The sequence below is a fragment of the Heterodontus francisci genome, chromosome 34 (genome assembly GCF_036365525.1).
Source record: "Heterodontus francisci isolate sHetFra1 chromosome 34, sHetFra1.hap1, whole genome shotgun sequence".
NCBI lineage: Eukaryota > Metazoa > Chordata > Chondrichthyes > Heterodontiformes > Heterodontidae > Heterodontus > Heterodontus francisci.
In genome coordinates, this window is record NC_090404.1 from 39,083,554 (window position 1) to 39,099,933 (window position 16,380).

Genomic DNA, 16,380 nt, shown 5'->3' on the forward strand with positions numbered 1-16,380 from the left:
CCCAAAACATCATTTAGTGGTTACAAATCACATTTGAGTTAAATCTGAGGACACACATTGTGGACATGCATAAAATGTACCATCTACAAGGTACACTGCAGCAACGCACCAAGGCTCCTTAGACAGTACCTTCCAAACCCACAACCTCTACCAACTAGAAGGACAAAGGCAGCAAATGCTGATGAACACCAGCACCTGCAAGTTCCCCTCCAAGTCACATACCATCCTGACTTGGAACTATATCGCCATTCCTTCACTGTCACTGGGTCAAAATCCTGAAACTTCCTTCCTAACAGCACTGTGGATGTACCTACCTCACATAGACTGCAGTGGTTCAAGAAGGCAGCTCACCTTCTTAAGGGCAATTAGGGATGGGCAATAAATGCTGGCCTGGCCAGCGACGCCCAAACTCCAAGAATGAATTTTAAAAACACATATAAATGTAATCAGATTCATCCAGCAGTTGAGCAACACTAGGGAGTGTATTTCACAAAAACAAGTAACAAATGCAAGGGTGAGTGGCCAAAGATCAAAAGGTCTGAAAATTAGTGGCTGAAGACAAAAAGTCAGAATATTTTTCTGACAAGGAATCATGTAATTATAGCACTTTTAATGAAGCAAACTAGTTGTGTCATGGTAATTTTGTACAATTTTGCATATGTAATGAATAAAATTGCACTGTACTCAAAACAATTTCATGAGACTTACCTGACAGCTGATAATAGGTTTTACAGAGCTTCATGTTCTCAATGTCCTGCTTCTGTCTATTTATAGATTTTTCATGTAAAAGGTGTTCTGTGAAGATGTGTCAACTTCACTGGAAAGCAACATTTCGAAGCAAACTAGACTGAACATTCTGGCACCTTGGTAAGTGATGTGCAAAAATCAGTAGGTATATAAATTAATAAAAACTAAACATTTAACATACATTGACAATCCAGAACCTTGACGATAAGTGGGGTCATTTTTCTTACTTTGTGCTGCGTTAATCACCTGAACGAAGCAGATAGCAAGATCAGGTGCACGACAGCTTTTCCAGATAATCTTAAGCAATGTCAAACCACACATTGAAAAAAGATGGCCAGAGTTATACTCCTTGCTTTGCATCACTAAGGTGCAAAAACCGGCTTCACACTGACTCAAGGTTTACAGTGTGACTGGGGCAGTAGACAGTGAAAGTGGAGATGAACAATGAATGGAATTCAGCCATACACCTGAGCAAACCGATAAGTGGAAATTCCAGATCACTTCAGTTGCTGCAATGCACAGGACATATGAAGTTTATACAACTCATGCTCACTGCAGGATATTCACATTCAGTAACCAGTTTGTGCAGGGTTTTCAGAAATTACTTTGTTTGTACACAGCAGTGTGTGTCTAAACATACAAATTAGGAGCAGGAGTCGGCCACTCAGCCCTTCAAGCCTGCTCTGTCATTCAATAAGTTCATGTCTGAACTGATTACTCCACATTTCCAACTACCCCCGATAACCTTCCACCTCCTTGCTTATCAAGAATCTATCTCCCTCTGTCTTCAAAATATTCAAATGTGAATGGAAGCAAGTTTCAAATTCCTATTGACAGACCAATGTTTTTTGCTGCAGACCAGCGACTTGCCAGCTACTGATCCTGCACCATTAATTTTAAGCCATGTCAAATGAGCTGTGTCAGTTCTCAGGTGGCCTCTGCTAAGATATCCCATGGAGGCAAAAACAAACATTGGGAATTGGTCTGTGTCCTTTTTGGAAATTTACAGAACACTGACACACAGAAGTTGTGGAGGAGTATGCACATCCACCCACTTAGTATCCTGCTTCAAGTTCCTTTCCACCGACTATAAAAAATAAACACAACTTAAAAACAGGTAAAAAGACCACCGAGCAGTTTTGTATTTGGTCAACTTTAAAAAAAGAAAATCAGAACTGATTGCTTTAATTTTTGTCAAAGCCGGTCGCGGCCGGAAAGGGAGAACCTATTGGTGGATTTCCAAAATCCCGATGTTGGAAATCTGCTGTTTCATGGACATTTCTCAGCCCTGAGTTACTTGTGAACTCGCTGGTGTGTCAGCAGGTTGGATGAAGTAGTGAATCTCTTCTCACACTCTGAGCAGGTGAACGGCCTCTCCGCAGTGTGAACTCGCTGGTGTGTCAGCCGGTTGGATGAAGTAGTGAATCTCTTCTCACACTCTGAGCAGGTGAACGGCCTCTCCCCAGTGTGAACTCGCTGGTGTGTCAGCCGGTTGGATGAAGTCGTGAATCTCTTCCCACACTCTGAGCAGGTGAACGGCCTCTCCCCAGTGTGAACTCGCTGGTGTGTCAGCCGGTTGGATGAAGTAGTGAATCTCTTCTCACACTCTGAGCAGGAGAATGACCTCTATCGAGTGAGAGCTCGTTGGTGTGTCAGAAGATGGAATGAAGTAATGAATCCCCTACTGTGTTCTGAACAGGTGAATGGCCGCTCCCCATTGTGAACTCGCTGGTGTCTGAGCAGGTGGGATGAAGTAATGAATCCTTTCCCACACACAGAGCAGATGAACGGTCTCTCTGCAGTGTGACTGCGCTGGTGTACAGTGAGCTCAGATGATTGCTTGAACCCAGCCCTGCAATAAGAACACCTGAACGGTCTCTCCTCAGTGTGAACACGTTGATGGGACATCAGTTCAGTAGTACTCAGAGAGTAGTAAGGGCGTGGAATGCCCTGCCTGCAGCAGTAGTAGATTCGCCAACTTTAAGGGCATTTAAGTGGACATTGGATAGACACATGGATGAAAATGGAATAGTGTAGGTCAGATGGTTTCACAGGTCGGCGCAACATCGAGGGCCGAAGGGCCTGTACTGCGCTGTAATGTTCTAATTCTAATTCTAAAAACATTTATAGCAATTCCCACAATCTGGACATTTAAAAGGTCTCTCCCCAGTATGAACTCGCTGGTGTTTCAGCAGGTAGGATGACTGAGTGAATCCCTTCCCACACTCAGAGCAGGTGAACAGCCTCTCCAGAGTGTGACTGCATGGATGGGTTTCCAGCTCAAATGGATGATTCAATCCTTTCCACAGTTCCCATATTTACATGGTTTCTTCCCAGTGTGACTGCACTTGTGTTTCAACAGGCCCGATGATCGGCTGAAACCTCTTCCACACACAGAACACGTGTACAGTTTCTCCCCACTGTGATCAGTGCTTTTTCCTTCCATGTTCAAAATCCAGTGATATTTGGGTTGCGATAAATTGGGCAAGTCCTTCAGAACCCGATCAAATGTTTGCTTTGCATTTCACAACTGCAAATCCTCCTCTTCTAAAACCCTGTGAAATTGCATGAAAATGGAAAATTTGTCTGTGAGAGAAGCCACAAAAACACAAAGGCAGGTTGTGAAATGGAGCTGAATGAATCTGGTAATTCATGGGACTGACAATAGGAAAAAGTGACCATGAAAGCTGCTGGATTGATGGACAACCCCAACTGGTTCACTAATGTCCTTCAGGGAAGGGAACCTGCCAACCAGTCTGGACCTACACAAGACTCTGCCCTCTATAGGAGGAAGGAGGGAGAGGAAAAAAAAGAGAGGGAGGGAGGGAGGAGAGGAGGGTGATTTTATGTATGTACAATTGGACCAGAACTTTGAACAGAACCTCCCAAACCCTCAACTTCCATCATCTAGAAGGACCAGGGTAGCAGGTGTATGTGAACACCATCACCTCAAAGTTCCCCTCCAAGTCACACACCATCCTGACTGTCTGACATCCAGTACTGGATGAACAGAACTTTCCTCCAATTAAAGATTGGGAAGTCTTCACTTCCTGCCACGAACTTCACTCTCTGGGCACCAACTTTATCCTTCTCACTGGCAACTGTCTGAGGCTAAACCAGACCATTCATAACCTTAGTATCATATTTGACCCCAAGATGAGCTTCAAACTGCATATCAGCACCATCACTCAGACTGCCTAGTTCCACCTCAGTAACATCGCCAGACTTCACCACTGTCTCAGCTCATCTGCCTCTGAAACATACATTCATGTATTTGTTACCTCTCAACTTGACTATTCTAACACATTCCTGGCCAGCATCCCACATTCTACCCTCCATAAACTTTAGATCATCCAAAACTCTGCTGCCTGTGTCGTTACTCGAACCACGTCCTGTTCACCCATCACAACTGTGCTCACTGGCCGACACAGGCTCCCAGTTAAATAGCACCTCAATTTTAAAATACTCATCCTTGCTTTCAAATCTCTCCATACCCTCACGCCTCACTATCTCTACAATCTCCTCCAGCTCTAGCAGACAGAGTTTCGAAACACTCAGCAACACAACTACAGTGAAACATCCTCGGAGGAAAAGGGGGTGCAGTGTGTGATGCAACTCACAAGGACCTTGTCCGCCGCCATCACTCACACTGCTTGGCATTGCGCTTCCGCGAAAAGTAGTTCGGCACTGCGCATGCCTGGACTCCAATGCCGTGAACCGTGAACATTTTTTTTTAACGCCGACAATGTTGGGTTGAAGCCCCGCCATTGAACTTCCCAATATAAGCGCTGGAAGGGAGTGGGAGAGTCATCGAAAATGACGAGTCAAAGGGCATCGGAGGGAGCGGGGAAGATAAGCTGTGATTGAGCATGAAACTGAATGCGGTGATTGAAGCGGTGATCACGGGAGGGAGCAGGGACCTGAATGCGACCATTGAGGCGGTTTGGATTTAATTCGCGTTTTGTGTCAAATTCAGCAGCGCCATCTTTACTCCTGGCAGCTGCCTGAGGCACAGTGACGATTCAGTCGATGAGGTTGCATTTGCGCATGTACCAGTGATGCAGCACCTATTTGGTTTCGTTGCCAGCAAACGCGCCATTAATATATGTTTGCTGCTTTATACCATTTTACTTTTCTGAGTATGAACCATGTACTACCCCTCCATTCCCCGACTGGTAAATGGCAGCCTATAGTGCCCAGAATGCACCGCGCGCAGAAATATGACCTATCTCCACCCCAAGAACCGCAACACGCAGGCGTCAGAAGGCTCCGCCCCACGGAGTCGTCTGTCTCCGCGGAGCATGCGCGGTGCCGTTCCCGGAAGTTGAGCGCAGCCTCGGTAACACCGAGTTTCAACGGCTCTCAGGCCCTGAATCAGAGCCGCCGGGTTCGGCGGACGTGCGGCGTGAACCCCGGGGGAAGGGAGGGGCAGCATTAAAGTGATGGTGCAGCGACTTCAGTATCCGAGCCGCCATTTCCCAGTTTCTTCTCCCGTTTCCAGCGAGTCAGGAAGCCTGTGAGTTGATTGGCTGGTAAGTTTTGTAACTTTGTTTCCCTTTCTCCAAAGTTCGGAAGTTTGTCCAAGGAGCTGGAAATTAAACATTCCAGTTTTCATCAGAATAAGGGGCAGCTTCCTGAGATTTAACTGACACCAATAGAAGGGAAGTGAGTAGCCGGTGAGTAGTCTTTTATTTTTAAGTATTGAGGTTTATTATTTATTTATTTAGAGATACAGCACTGAAACAGGTCCTTCGGCCCACCGAGTCTGTGCCGACCATCAACCAGCCATTTATATTAATCCTACATTAATCCCATATTCCTACCACAAGCCCTCAATTCCCCTACCACCTACCTGCACTAGGGGCAATTTACAATCGCCAATTTACTTATCAACCTGCAAATCTTTGGCTGTGGGAGGAAACCGGAGCACCCAGCAGAAACCCACGTACAGGCCGAATGGCCTGTTCCTGTGCTGAACTGTTCTTTGTTCTTTGTTTGTGATTGGTTGGGTAATTAACAACTGTTAGTCAATTTAATTAGCTTTAAAAAATAAGGGGAAAGTTGTTTAAAAAAAGACCTCGAGTGATAAAGTGAGTTCTAAGAGTGTGTTTTTTTTTAAATTAGAGTAATTTAGATTGTCGTGGGTAGTGTTTGGAGTAGAACAATCCTCTCGTGTAATTAATATTTTTTAAAGGGAGTAACTAATTAATCTAAAGGTAAGTCATGGCAGGAGAGCTCAGCCCCGTGATATGCTCCTCCTGCGCGATGTGGGAAATCAGAGATGCTTCCAGTGTCCCTGACGACCATGTGTGCAGGAAGTGGATCCAGCTGCAGCTACTGACTACCCGCATTATGGAGCTGGAGCTGCAGGTGGATTCACTGTGGAGCATCGGCGATGCTGAGGACGTTGTGGATAGCACGTTTAGAGAGGTGGTCACACTGCAGGTAATGGCTGCACAGGCAGAAATGAGATGGGTGACCACCAGATGGAGTAGTAGGCGCAGGCAGGTTGTGCAGGAGTCCCCTGTGGCCATCCCCCTCTCAAACAGATAGACCACTTTGGATACTGTTGGGGGGAATGACCTCCCAGCGGAAAGCAGCAGCAGCCAAGTTTGTGTTACCACGCATGGCTCTGCTGCACAGCAGGGGAGGAAAAGGACTGCAAGAACTATACTGATAATGGATTCTATCGTAAGGGATACAGATAGGCATTTCTGTGGCGACAAACATGACTTCAGGATGGTATGTTGCCTCCCTGGTGCTAGGGTCAAGTTAGTCACGGAATGGCAGCAGGACATTCTGAAGGGGGGGGGGGGCGAATAGTCAGAGGTCGTGGAACACATTGGTACCAACGACGGAGGTAAAAAGAGGATGAAGACCTGAAACAAGAATTTAGGGAGCTAGGTGGCAGATTAAAAAGCAGGACCTCAAAGGTTGTAATCTCTGGATTACTCCAGTGCCACATGCTAGTGAGTATAGGAATAGGAGGATAGAGCAGATGAATGCGTGGCTGAAGAGATGGTGCAGGAGGGAGGGCTTTAGCTTCCTGGATCACTGGGTCTGTTTCTGGCAAAGGTGGGACCCGTATAAGTTGGACGAACATCCTTGCTGGGAGGTTTACGAGTGCTGTTGGGGGCAGTTTCAACACATTTGGCAGAGGAATGGGATACAGAGTGGAGGTATAGGAGTGGGTGATGCTCAGTCAAATCTCGAAGAGAAACTGAGTCAGTCTGTTAGGCAGAGCAAATATAGACCTGTTAAGGCACAAGTGACAAATGCAAGGCTGGATTGCATTTATTTTAATGCAAGACAGATGAATTGAGGGTGTTGATTAGCATATGGGATTATGATATAGTTGCTATCACGGAGATGGTTGAGGGAAGGGCAGGACTGGCAGCTCAATATTCCAGGGTATAGAATCTTCAGGTGTGACAGGAGAAGGGATAAAAGAGGCGGTCGCATTGCACTGTTGATCAAGGAGTCAATTACTGCAGTTTCTTTTCTTTCTTCTTTTGGGCCTCCTTATCTCGAGAGACAATGGATACGCGCCTGGAGGTGGTCAGTGGTTTGTGAAGCAGCGCCTGGAGTGGCTATAAAGGCCAATTCTGGAGTGACAGGCTCTTCCACAGGTGCTGCAGAGAAATTTGTTTGTCGGGGCTGTTGCACAGTTGGCTCTCCCCTTGCGCCTCTGTCTTTTTTCCTGCCAACTACTGAGTCTCTTCGACTCGCCACAATTTAGCCCTGTCTTTATGGCTGCCCGCCAGCTCTGGCGAATGCTGGCAACTGACTCCCACGACTTGTGATCAATGTCACACGATTTCATGTCGAGTTTGCAGACGTCTTTATAGCGGAGACATGGACGGCCGGTGGGTCTGATACCAGTGGCGAGCACGCTGTACAATGTGTCTTTGGGGATCCTGCCATCTTCCATGCGACTCACATGGCCAAGCCATCTCAAGCGCCGCTGACTCAGTAGTGTGTATAAGCTGGGGGTGTTGGCCGCTTCAAGGACTTCTGTGTTGGAGATATAGTCCTGCCACCTGATGCCAAGTATTCTCCGAAGACAGCGAAGATGGAATGAATTGAGACGTCGCTCTTGGCTGGCATACGTTGTCCAGGCCTCGCTGCCGTAGAGCAAGGTACTGAGGACACAGGCCTGATACACTCGGAGTTTTGTGTTCCGTGTCAGTGCGCCATTTTCCCACACTCTCTTGGCCAGTCTGGACATAGCAGTGGAAGCCTTACCCATGCGCTTGTTGATTTCTGCATCTCGAGACAGGTTACTGGTGATAGTTGAGCCTAGGTAGGTGAACTCTTGAACCACTTCCAGAGCGTGGTCGCCAATATTGATGGATGGAGCATTTCTGACGTCCTGCCCCATGATGTTCGTTTTCTTGAGGCTGATGGTTAGGCCAAATTCATTGCAGGCAGACGCAAACCTGTCGAAGGAGGGATGATATCTGAGAAGGTTCTTCAAATGAGGCCAGATGAGTAGAACTTGAAAACAAAAAGGGGGCAATCACTTGGCTGGGAGTGTACTGCAGGCCTCCAAACAGTCAGGGAGAGATAGAGGAGCAGATATGTAGGCAAATCTCAGAGAGGTGTAAAAATAATGGAGTAATAATAGGGGATTTCAACTTACCTGATATCAACTGGGATGGTCTGAGTGTAAAAGACTTAAAGGGGGCGGAGTTCTTAAAATATATACAGGAGACTTTTTTGAGCCAGTACCTAGAACGTGCAACAAGAAAAGGCGCAGTACTGGACCTAATCCTAGGGAATGATGCTGGACAAGTGGTAGAAGTGTCAGTGGGGGTGCATTTCGGGGATAGTGACCATAACTCTAAGAAAAAGACAAAGGCGGGCTGGAAATAAAAGTACTGAATTGGGGGAAGGCCGAGTTCAATATGATAAAACAGGATCTGGCCAAAGTGGACTGGGAGCAGCTACTTGTAGGAAAGTCTGCATCAGACCAGTGCGAGTCATTCAAAGAGGAAATAGTGAGGGTTCAGAGGCAACGTGTACCCGTAAAGGTGAAGGGTAGGACCAACAAGTCCAGGGAAACCTGGATGTCAAGGGATATAGAGGATTGGATCAGAAAAAAAAAAGGAGGCTTATGCCAGATTCAAAGTGCTGAAAACAGCAGAGGACCTGGAGGAGTATAGAAAGTGTAGTTTGTGGGGTGGGGGGGGTACAAAAAAAAGTAATTAGGAGAGCAAAGAGGGGGCATGAAAAAACACTGGCGGGCAAGATCAAGGAAAACGCTAAGGCATTTTCTAAGTATATTAAGGGCAAGAGGATAAGCAGTGAAAGAGTGGGGCCCATTAGGGACCAAAGTGCCAATCTGTGTGTGAAGTCGGAGGACATAGGTGAGGTTTTAAATGATTACTTTGCATCTGTGTTCACTATGGAGAAGGATGATGTAGGTGTAGAGATCAGGGAGGGGGATTGTGATACACTTGAACATATTAGCATTGAAAGTGAGGAAGTATTAGCTGTTTTAGCGGGCTTAAAAGTGGATAAATCCCCAGTCCCAGATGAGATGTATCCCAGGCTGTTATGTGAGGCAAGGGAGGAGAGAGCAAGGGCTCTGACATAAATTTTCAGATCCTCTCTGGTCACAGGAGAGGTACCAGAGGACTGGAGGACTACGAATGTGGTGCCATTATCAAGAAGGGTAGCAGGGATAAACCAGGTACTGACAGGCCAGTGAGTCTAACATCAGTGGCTGGGAAAACATTGGAAAAAATTCTGAGGGACAGGATTAATCTCCACTTGGAGAGGCAGGGATTAATCAGGGATAGTCAGCATGTCTTTGTTAGGGGGAGATCGTGTCTAACTAACTTGATTGAATTTTTCAAGGCAGTGACTAGGTGTGTAGATGAGGGTAAAGCAGTTGATGTAGTCTGCATGGACTTCAGTAAGCTTTTGATAAGGTCCCACATGGGAGAGTGGTTAAGAAGGTCAGAGCCCATGGGATCCAGGGCAATTTGGCAAATTGGATCCAAAATTGGCTTAGTGGCAGGAGGCAGAGGGTGATGGTCGAGGGTTGTTTTTGCGAGTGGAAACCCGAGACCAGTGGTGTACCGCAGGGATCGGTACTGGGACCCTTACTGTTTGTAGTGTACATTAATGATTTAGATGTGAATATAGGAGGCATGATAAGTAAATTCGCAGTTGACATGAAAATTGGTGGTGTCGTAAATAGTGAGGAGGAAAGCCTTAGATTACAGGACGATATCGATGGGCTGGTAAGATGGGCAGAGCAGTGGCAAATGGAATTTAATCCTGAGAAGTGTGAGGTGATGCATTTTGGGAGGACTAACAAGGCAAGGGAATATACAATGGATGGTAGGACCCCAGGAAGTACAGAGGGTCAGAGGGACCTTGGTGTACTTGTCCATAGATCACTGAAGGCAGCAGCACAGGTAGATAAGGTGGTTAGGAAGGCATATGGGATACTTGCCTTTATCAGCTGAGGCATAGAATATAAGAGCTGGGAGGTTATGGTGGAACTGTATAAAACGCTAGTTAGGCCACAGCTGGAGTACTGTGTACAATTCTAGGCACCACACTATAGGAAGGATGTGATTGCACTGGAGAGGGTGCAGAGAAGTATCACAAGGATGTTGCCTGGTCTGGAGCATTTCAGGTATGAAGAGAGACTGAAATGGCTGGGGTTGTTTTCATTAGAGCAGAGAAGGCTGAAGGGGGACATGATTGAGGTATTCAAATTTATGAGGGGCATTGATAGGTTCGATCGGAAGAAACTTTTTCCCTTCGTGGAGGTGTCAATAACCAGGAGACTTTGATTTTAAGGTAAGGGGCAGGAGGTTGAGAGAGGATTTGTGGGGAAAAAAAAAGTTTCACCCAGAGGGTGGTTGGAATCTGAAAAGCACTGCCTGAAGAGGTGGTAGAGGCAGGAACCCTCACAACATTTAACAAGTATTTAGATGAGCACTTGAAACGCCATAGCAGACAAGACTATGGGCCAAGTGCTGGAAAATGGGATTAGAATAGTTAGGTGCTTGATGACCGGCACGGACAGGATGGGCCGAAGTGCCTGTTTCTGTGCTGTATAACTCTCTGACTCTATTTACAGCACAGGAGGAGGCCATTCCGCCCATTGTATCTGTTCATCCCACTTTCCAGTTGTTACAACCTCAGAGATTGTCAATATGAAAAATATGAGATATGAATCCCCAGACCACACTAATAAATTACACAAGATTTCACATTTTCAGTCTTTTGTTCTAATAACTAAACTAAAAGAAATCCACAATTATCTAAACAGCACTTTGATTGTAAATTGTGGTGTCAGCTATTTACAAAGATATTTTCTTTACTTATTCAACACTTGACTATCTCACACCACACTGATACATTACACAGTCCTTTTTGATAACAAAAGCCTTTGCAGTTACAAGTCCCAAATTCCTGCCAATGATGGGGCTGCTCCGACCTCTGGAGTGCACATCCTGTGTAATGTGCCAACTCCAGATAACCATTTGTGTAGGAAGTATCATTGGGGGAGGTGGTGACATCGGGGTAATGTCACTGGAACATGGGTTCGAATCCCACCACGGCAGATGGTGACATTTAAATTCAATTAATAAATCTGCAATTAAAAAGCCATCTGGTTCATGAGATGGGAAATCTGCTGTCCTTACCTGGTCTGGCCTACATGTGACTCCAGATCTACAGCAATGTGGTTGACTCTGAAATGCCCTCTGAAATGGCCGAGCGAGCCTCTCAGTTGTCAAGGGCAGTTTGGGATGGACAATAAATACTGGCCGAGCCAGCAACACCCACATCACATGGATGAAGATAAAACAAGTTGCAGCACCTCGAGCTCCGGTTTTCGGAGCATGAACTGCAGCTGGTGTCACTGCGGTGCATCCATGAGGTGAGAGATTTGTGGACAGCACGTTTCTCGATATGGTCACCCTGCAGCTGAAGAGTATGCAGGGAGAGAGGCAATGGGTGGCCAACTGACAGTCAAGAAGAAACAGGCAGGGAATGCAGGAGACCCCTGAGTGCATCTCACTCTCCAACCAGTATTCAGTTCTGAATACTGATGAAAGTGATGGTTCATCTAAGGAGTGCAGCCAGAGTCAAGGCCATGGCAGCACAGTTGGATCAGCTTCACAGAGGGTCACAAAGCTGACTGACTGAGCAATAGTGATAGGAGATTTGATAGGGGAATACACAGGCGTTTCTGCAGCCGCAGACGTGAATCCAGGCTGGTGTGTGGCCTCCCTCAGGACAATGTACAGCAGGGTGCATGTACAGTCATCCTGGGCCAGGAAGCAGGAGGAGAGAATGTTGTGAATTTCTATCCTGGACTGACAGTGATGGTTTTTGTAAACTCCTTTTACAGGGGCTTAGAAGCAGGGGATATGCAGATGGGGAATCCCGAGCCAAACATCACATCAAGATCTGACAGAGTCACTCGATACATCAGGACCTGAATATCATCGGCCTTTGAATGTGGAAGGAGAAAGCTTTGTCTGTTCTGTCTGTGGGAAAAGATTTCAGGTATCAGTGAGAGTGGAAAAGCACTGAGATACACAAAGCCCTGGTTAGACCACACCTGGAATATTGTGTTCAGTTCTGGGCACCACACCTTCGGAAGGATATAATGGCCTTGGAGGGAGTGCAGGGTAGATTTACCTGAATGATACCTGGACTCCAAGGGTTAAATTACGAGGAGAGATTACACAAATGAATCAGAGTCATTACAGCACAGGAGGAGGACATTGATCTTTTTGATTCCATCCCACTCTCTGCAGAACAATCCAGTCAGTCCCATTCCCCCACTCTATCCCCGTAGTCCTGCAGGTTTATTTGCCTCAAGTGCCCATCTAATTTCCTTTTGTAATCACTGATCATCTCCACTTCCACCACCCTCGTAGGCAGTGAGTTCCAGGTCATTATCATTCACTGTGTAAAAAAACTGCTTCCTCACATCCCTCCTGTATCTCAAAACCTGAATCTGTGTCCACTAATCCTTGTATCATCAGCTAATGGGAACAGCTTTTCTTGGTCTGTCTTATCTAAACCTGTCATCATTTTCAACACCTCTATCAGATCTCCCCTCAATCTCCTTTGCTCCAAGGAGAACAACACCAGCTCCTCCAACCTAACCTTGTAGTTAAATTCTCTCATCTCAGAAACCATTCTGATAAATCTCTGCACCCTCTCAAGGACCTTCACATCCTTCCTAAAGTGTGGTGACCAGAACTGGATGCAATACTCTAGTTGTGGCCTAACCAGAGCTTTATAAATGTTCAGCATAACTTCCTTCCTTTTGTGTTCAATACCTCGATTTATGAGGCCCAAGATCCCATTTGCTTTGCCAACTGTTCCCTCGATACATCCTTCCACTTTCAGTGATCTCTGCACATGAACCCTCAGGTCTCTCTATCCCTGCAAACTTTTTAGAACCGTACCATTAAGTGTTTGTTGCCTCTCCCTATTCCTTCTGCCAGAATGAATCACCTCACTGTGAGGGTTGTAGTCCCTGGAATTCAGAAGATTAAGGGGTGATTTGATCAAAGTTTTCAAGATATTAATTGAAACTGATAGGGTAGATAGAGAGAAACTCTTCTCCATCACCTGCAGTACTCGGCAGCATCATCTAAAACATAGAGCCAGAACTTTCATTAATCCACCCCTGGGCCCAGTGAACCTGAGCATTAATCCACCCAGGCTGAATGTGCACAGAATTACAGCCCAGAAACAGGCCGTTCAGCCCCTCTAGTCTGTGCTGCTGTTTATAATCCACATGAGCCTCCTCCCAATCTAATTACATCATCCCACCCTGCCCTCATATCCCTCTATTCCCTTCTCCCTCATAAATGTATTGAGCCTCCCCTTAAATACATCATTGTTATCACCTTCAATCACTCCACATGGCAGTGAGTTCCACATTCTCACCACTCTCTGAGTAGACAAATTCCTCCTAAGTTCTCTATTTGACCTGTTAATGTCTATATTATATTGCTGCCCCCTTGTTCTGACTCCCTGATAATTTTAAAGACCTCTATCAGATCTACTCCTCGTCTTCTCTTTTCCAGAGCAAGGATCCCCAGCCTGCTCAATCTTGCTGGATAGTAACATCCTCTCTGGTGACATCTTTGTAAATCTATTCTGCACTTTCTTCAGTCTTCAATATCCTTTTTTAATCTGGAGACCAGAACTGCTCACAGTCCTTCTAAGTGAGGTTCTCTATAAATTCAACATTCCCTCCCTGCTGTTACATTGCATTCCTCGAGAAAAGAACATCAGCTCTTTCTTTGCTCTCTTATCCACTTGTGTTGCTCCTTTTAGTGATTTATGTGACTCTGTTCCCAGATCTCTTTGCTCCTCTGCTCCATTTAAGTTCTTACATTCTAACCAATAACTGGCCTCCTTATTCCTCCTCCCAAAATGAACCAGCTCACATTTCACTATGTTGAATTTCATTTCCCATTTATCTGTCCAGTCTGCCAGCCTGTTTATGTCTTCCTGGATTTCAATGCACTCCTCCACATTATTAGTTCTATCATCCAGTTTGGTGTCAACTACAAGTTATGAAAACATCCCTCTAATTCCTGAGTCCAAATGTGGGTGAAGAACAGAATTCCCAGTGTACTTCATACCATAGTTGATGTCCCGGGCACTCGGGTTTCTGTATAATTTATTTAATAATTTTCTCCATTGTCTCTCTGGCCCTGATGTCAATGGGATGACACAAAATCATCCATTCAATATTTGGAGCTTTCAGTGGAGGATTCATTACCCAGGACTCCCGTGATAAGGGTCAGTCCCTTTTCAATGACCACAGGGGCCCGGTGTATTGGCGTGGGATCGAACAGTGCACTGAGCATGGCCAGCGTAGGAAATGGAGATGGACTGAGATGGACCAGGTGGATCGGGAGGCGAGAGGAGATTGTGGGTACAGGGGAGGAATTGGAGCCGTGGGTGGGCTCGGAGGCTTCATATACACCTGGGGTAGGCCAAGAGGCCCTGTGTTTACCTCATGGTGACAGGCCCGGGGGAGAGGGGTCACTGGCCGCCATCTTGGACAGGGCGGGGTCAGGGTGCAAGCACAGCCATCTTGGTGAAGGCACAGAGAGCAAACAGGACCTGACAAACTGTTTCCAACTGGGTCCGAGTGCCCAGGAGATGGAGCATCCTGGACAATAGGGTTTTCAGCAGCTTCACCCACTCTCAGGCTGCATGTGATGTTTGCAGCCTTGAAGAGTCCATGGGCCATGTATATATTCAGTGTGAGAGGTTACAGCCCCTGTATCGTTACCCGAAGGGGCTGCTTCTCAACTTAGAATCCTGGAAATTTACAGTACGGAAGGAGGCCATTCGGCCCATCGTGTCCTCGTTGGCTGACAAGGAGCCATCCAGCCGAATCCCGCTTTCCAGCTCTTGGTCCATAGTGTGATGATCCTGTATTTTTTTTCTAGGAAGAATGCAGTGTGCCTTTAAGGCTGGAAAAGGAGCAGTACTGCTTTGAGGCAACAAGCTCCAGAGACTGAGTCAAAGAATGTATTCTCGTTGCCCCGGGATACATCCACTCAGAGACTGAAGATCGAGAGATGCATTGTTTCCAATTGACATTTGAAACTAGTTGAAAAAGTAGCATTTGAGACACCGTTAACAGAGACAGACACAGATGATCATCCAGCATATACTGAAGGAAAAGAGAGCACTCTCTTGGTTTATTTAAACCCTATTTATTATACTCTCAGAATTCTGATGTCAAGCCAGATTAATTTCTAAAAAAAAATATCCAATTCCTTTAACTACTGAACTGTAATTGTTGAAATTTATCGCTGGAGAAGAACAGCATCAATTCAACTGCTGAACTAGACTGTGGACTGTTCTACTGTTGAAGAAACTCTTATTTTCTCCCCCCATCACACGGCTGTGAGGACTTCAAGCAACATTGGACTATTCCATTTAGGAAGATTTCACTTCGGCAGGAGCATAAATATGCAAAGTCACTATTTTTTCTGTTTTAACTGTTTATATGTTAGTAGTGTTTAAGAATTTAGTTTTTCTAATTAAACAGTTAATTTGTTGATCTAAAGACACCTGGTTTGGTTAGCCTTATTCGGGGGTTAATAGATGGTACAATTTGGCTGGATCTTTAATTTGGAATGTTTAAAATGTCAGGCGATCTGTGAGGGACGGGACTGAATCAACAGTGCGTTTCTCCCACCACTATCAAAATTGGATATTTTGACTGGGGGGGCTTTGCGGTCGGTCGGTCGTAATAATACCCTTGTAGTTTAGGGCACTTCACGTGCATATCCAAGTACTTTTTAATTGTTGTGAGGGTTTCTGCCTCTACCACCCTCCCAGGCAGTGAGTTGCAGATCCCCACCACCCTCTGTCTGAAAACATTTCCCCTCAAATCCCTTTTAAATTTCCTACCTCTTTCTCTAAATCTATGCCCCTGGTTATGGACCCCTCAGCCAAGGGGAATAGGTCCTTCCTATCCACTCTATTTAGACCCATCATCATTTTCTACACTTCAATTCGGTCTCCCCTCAGCCTCCTCTGTTCCAAAGAAAACAACCCTCACCTATCCAATATTTCCTCAGAACGAAAATTCTCCAATCCAGCCAACAT

The 16,380-nt window shown here is 45.9% G+C and overlaps 1 long non-coding RNA gene and 1 pseudogene across 1 annotated transcript; one reads left to right on the top strand and one right to left on the bottom strand.

Annotated features, from left to right (window-relative positions):
• Positions 1-2,738: 2,738 nt before the first annotated feature.
• The window catches only part of LOC137349387 (zinc finger protein 585A-like), a 231,635-nt pseudogene continuing 217,993 nt past the window's right edge, over positions 2,739-16,380 (bottom strand).
• Positions 5,071-15,835, top strand: LOC137349397 (uncharacterized). The gene is made up of 3 exons (XR_010969377.1): positions 5,071-5,279; positions 12,128-12,285; positions 15,210-15,835. It is a non-coding gene; the product is annotated as an uncharacterized lncRNA (long non-coding RNA).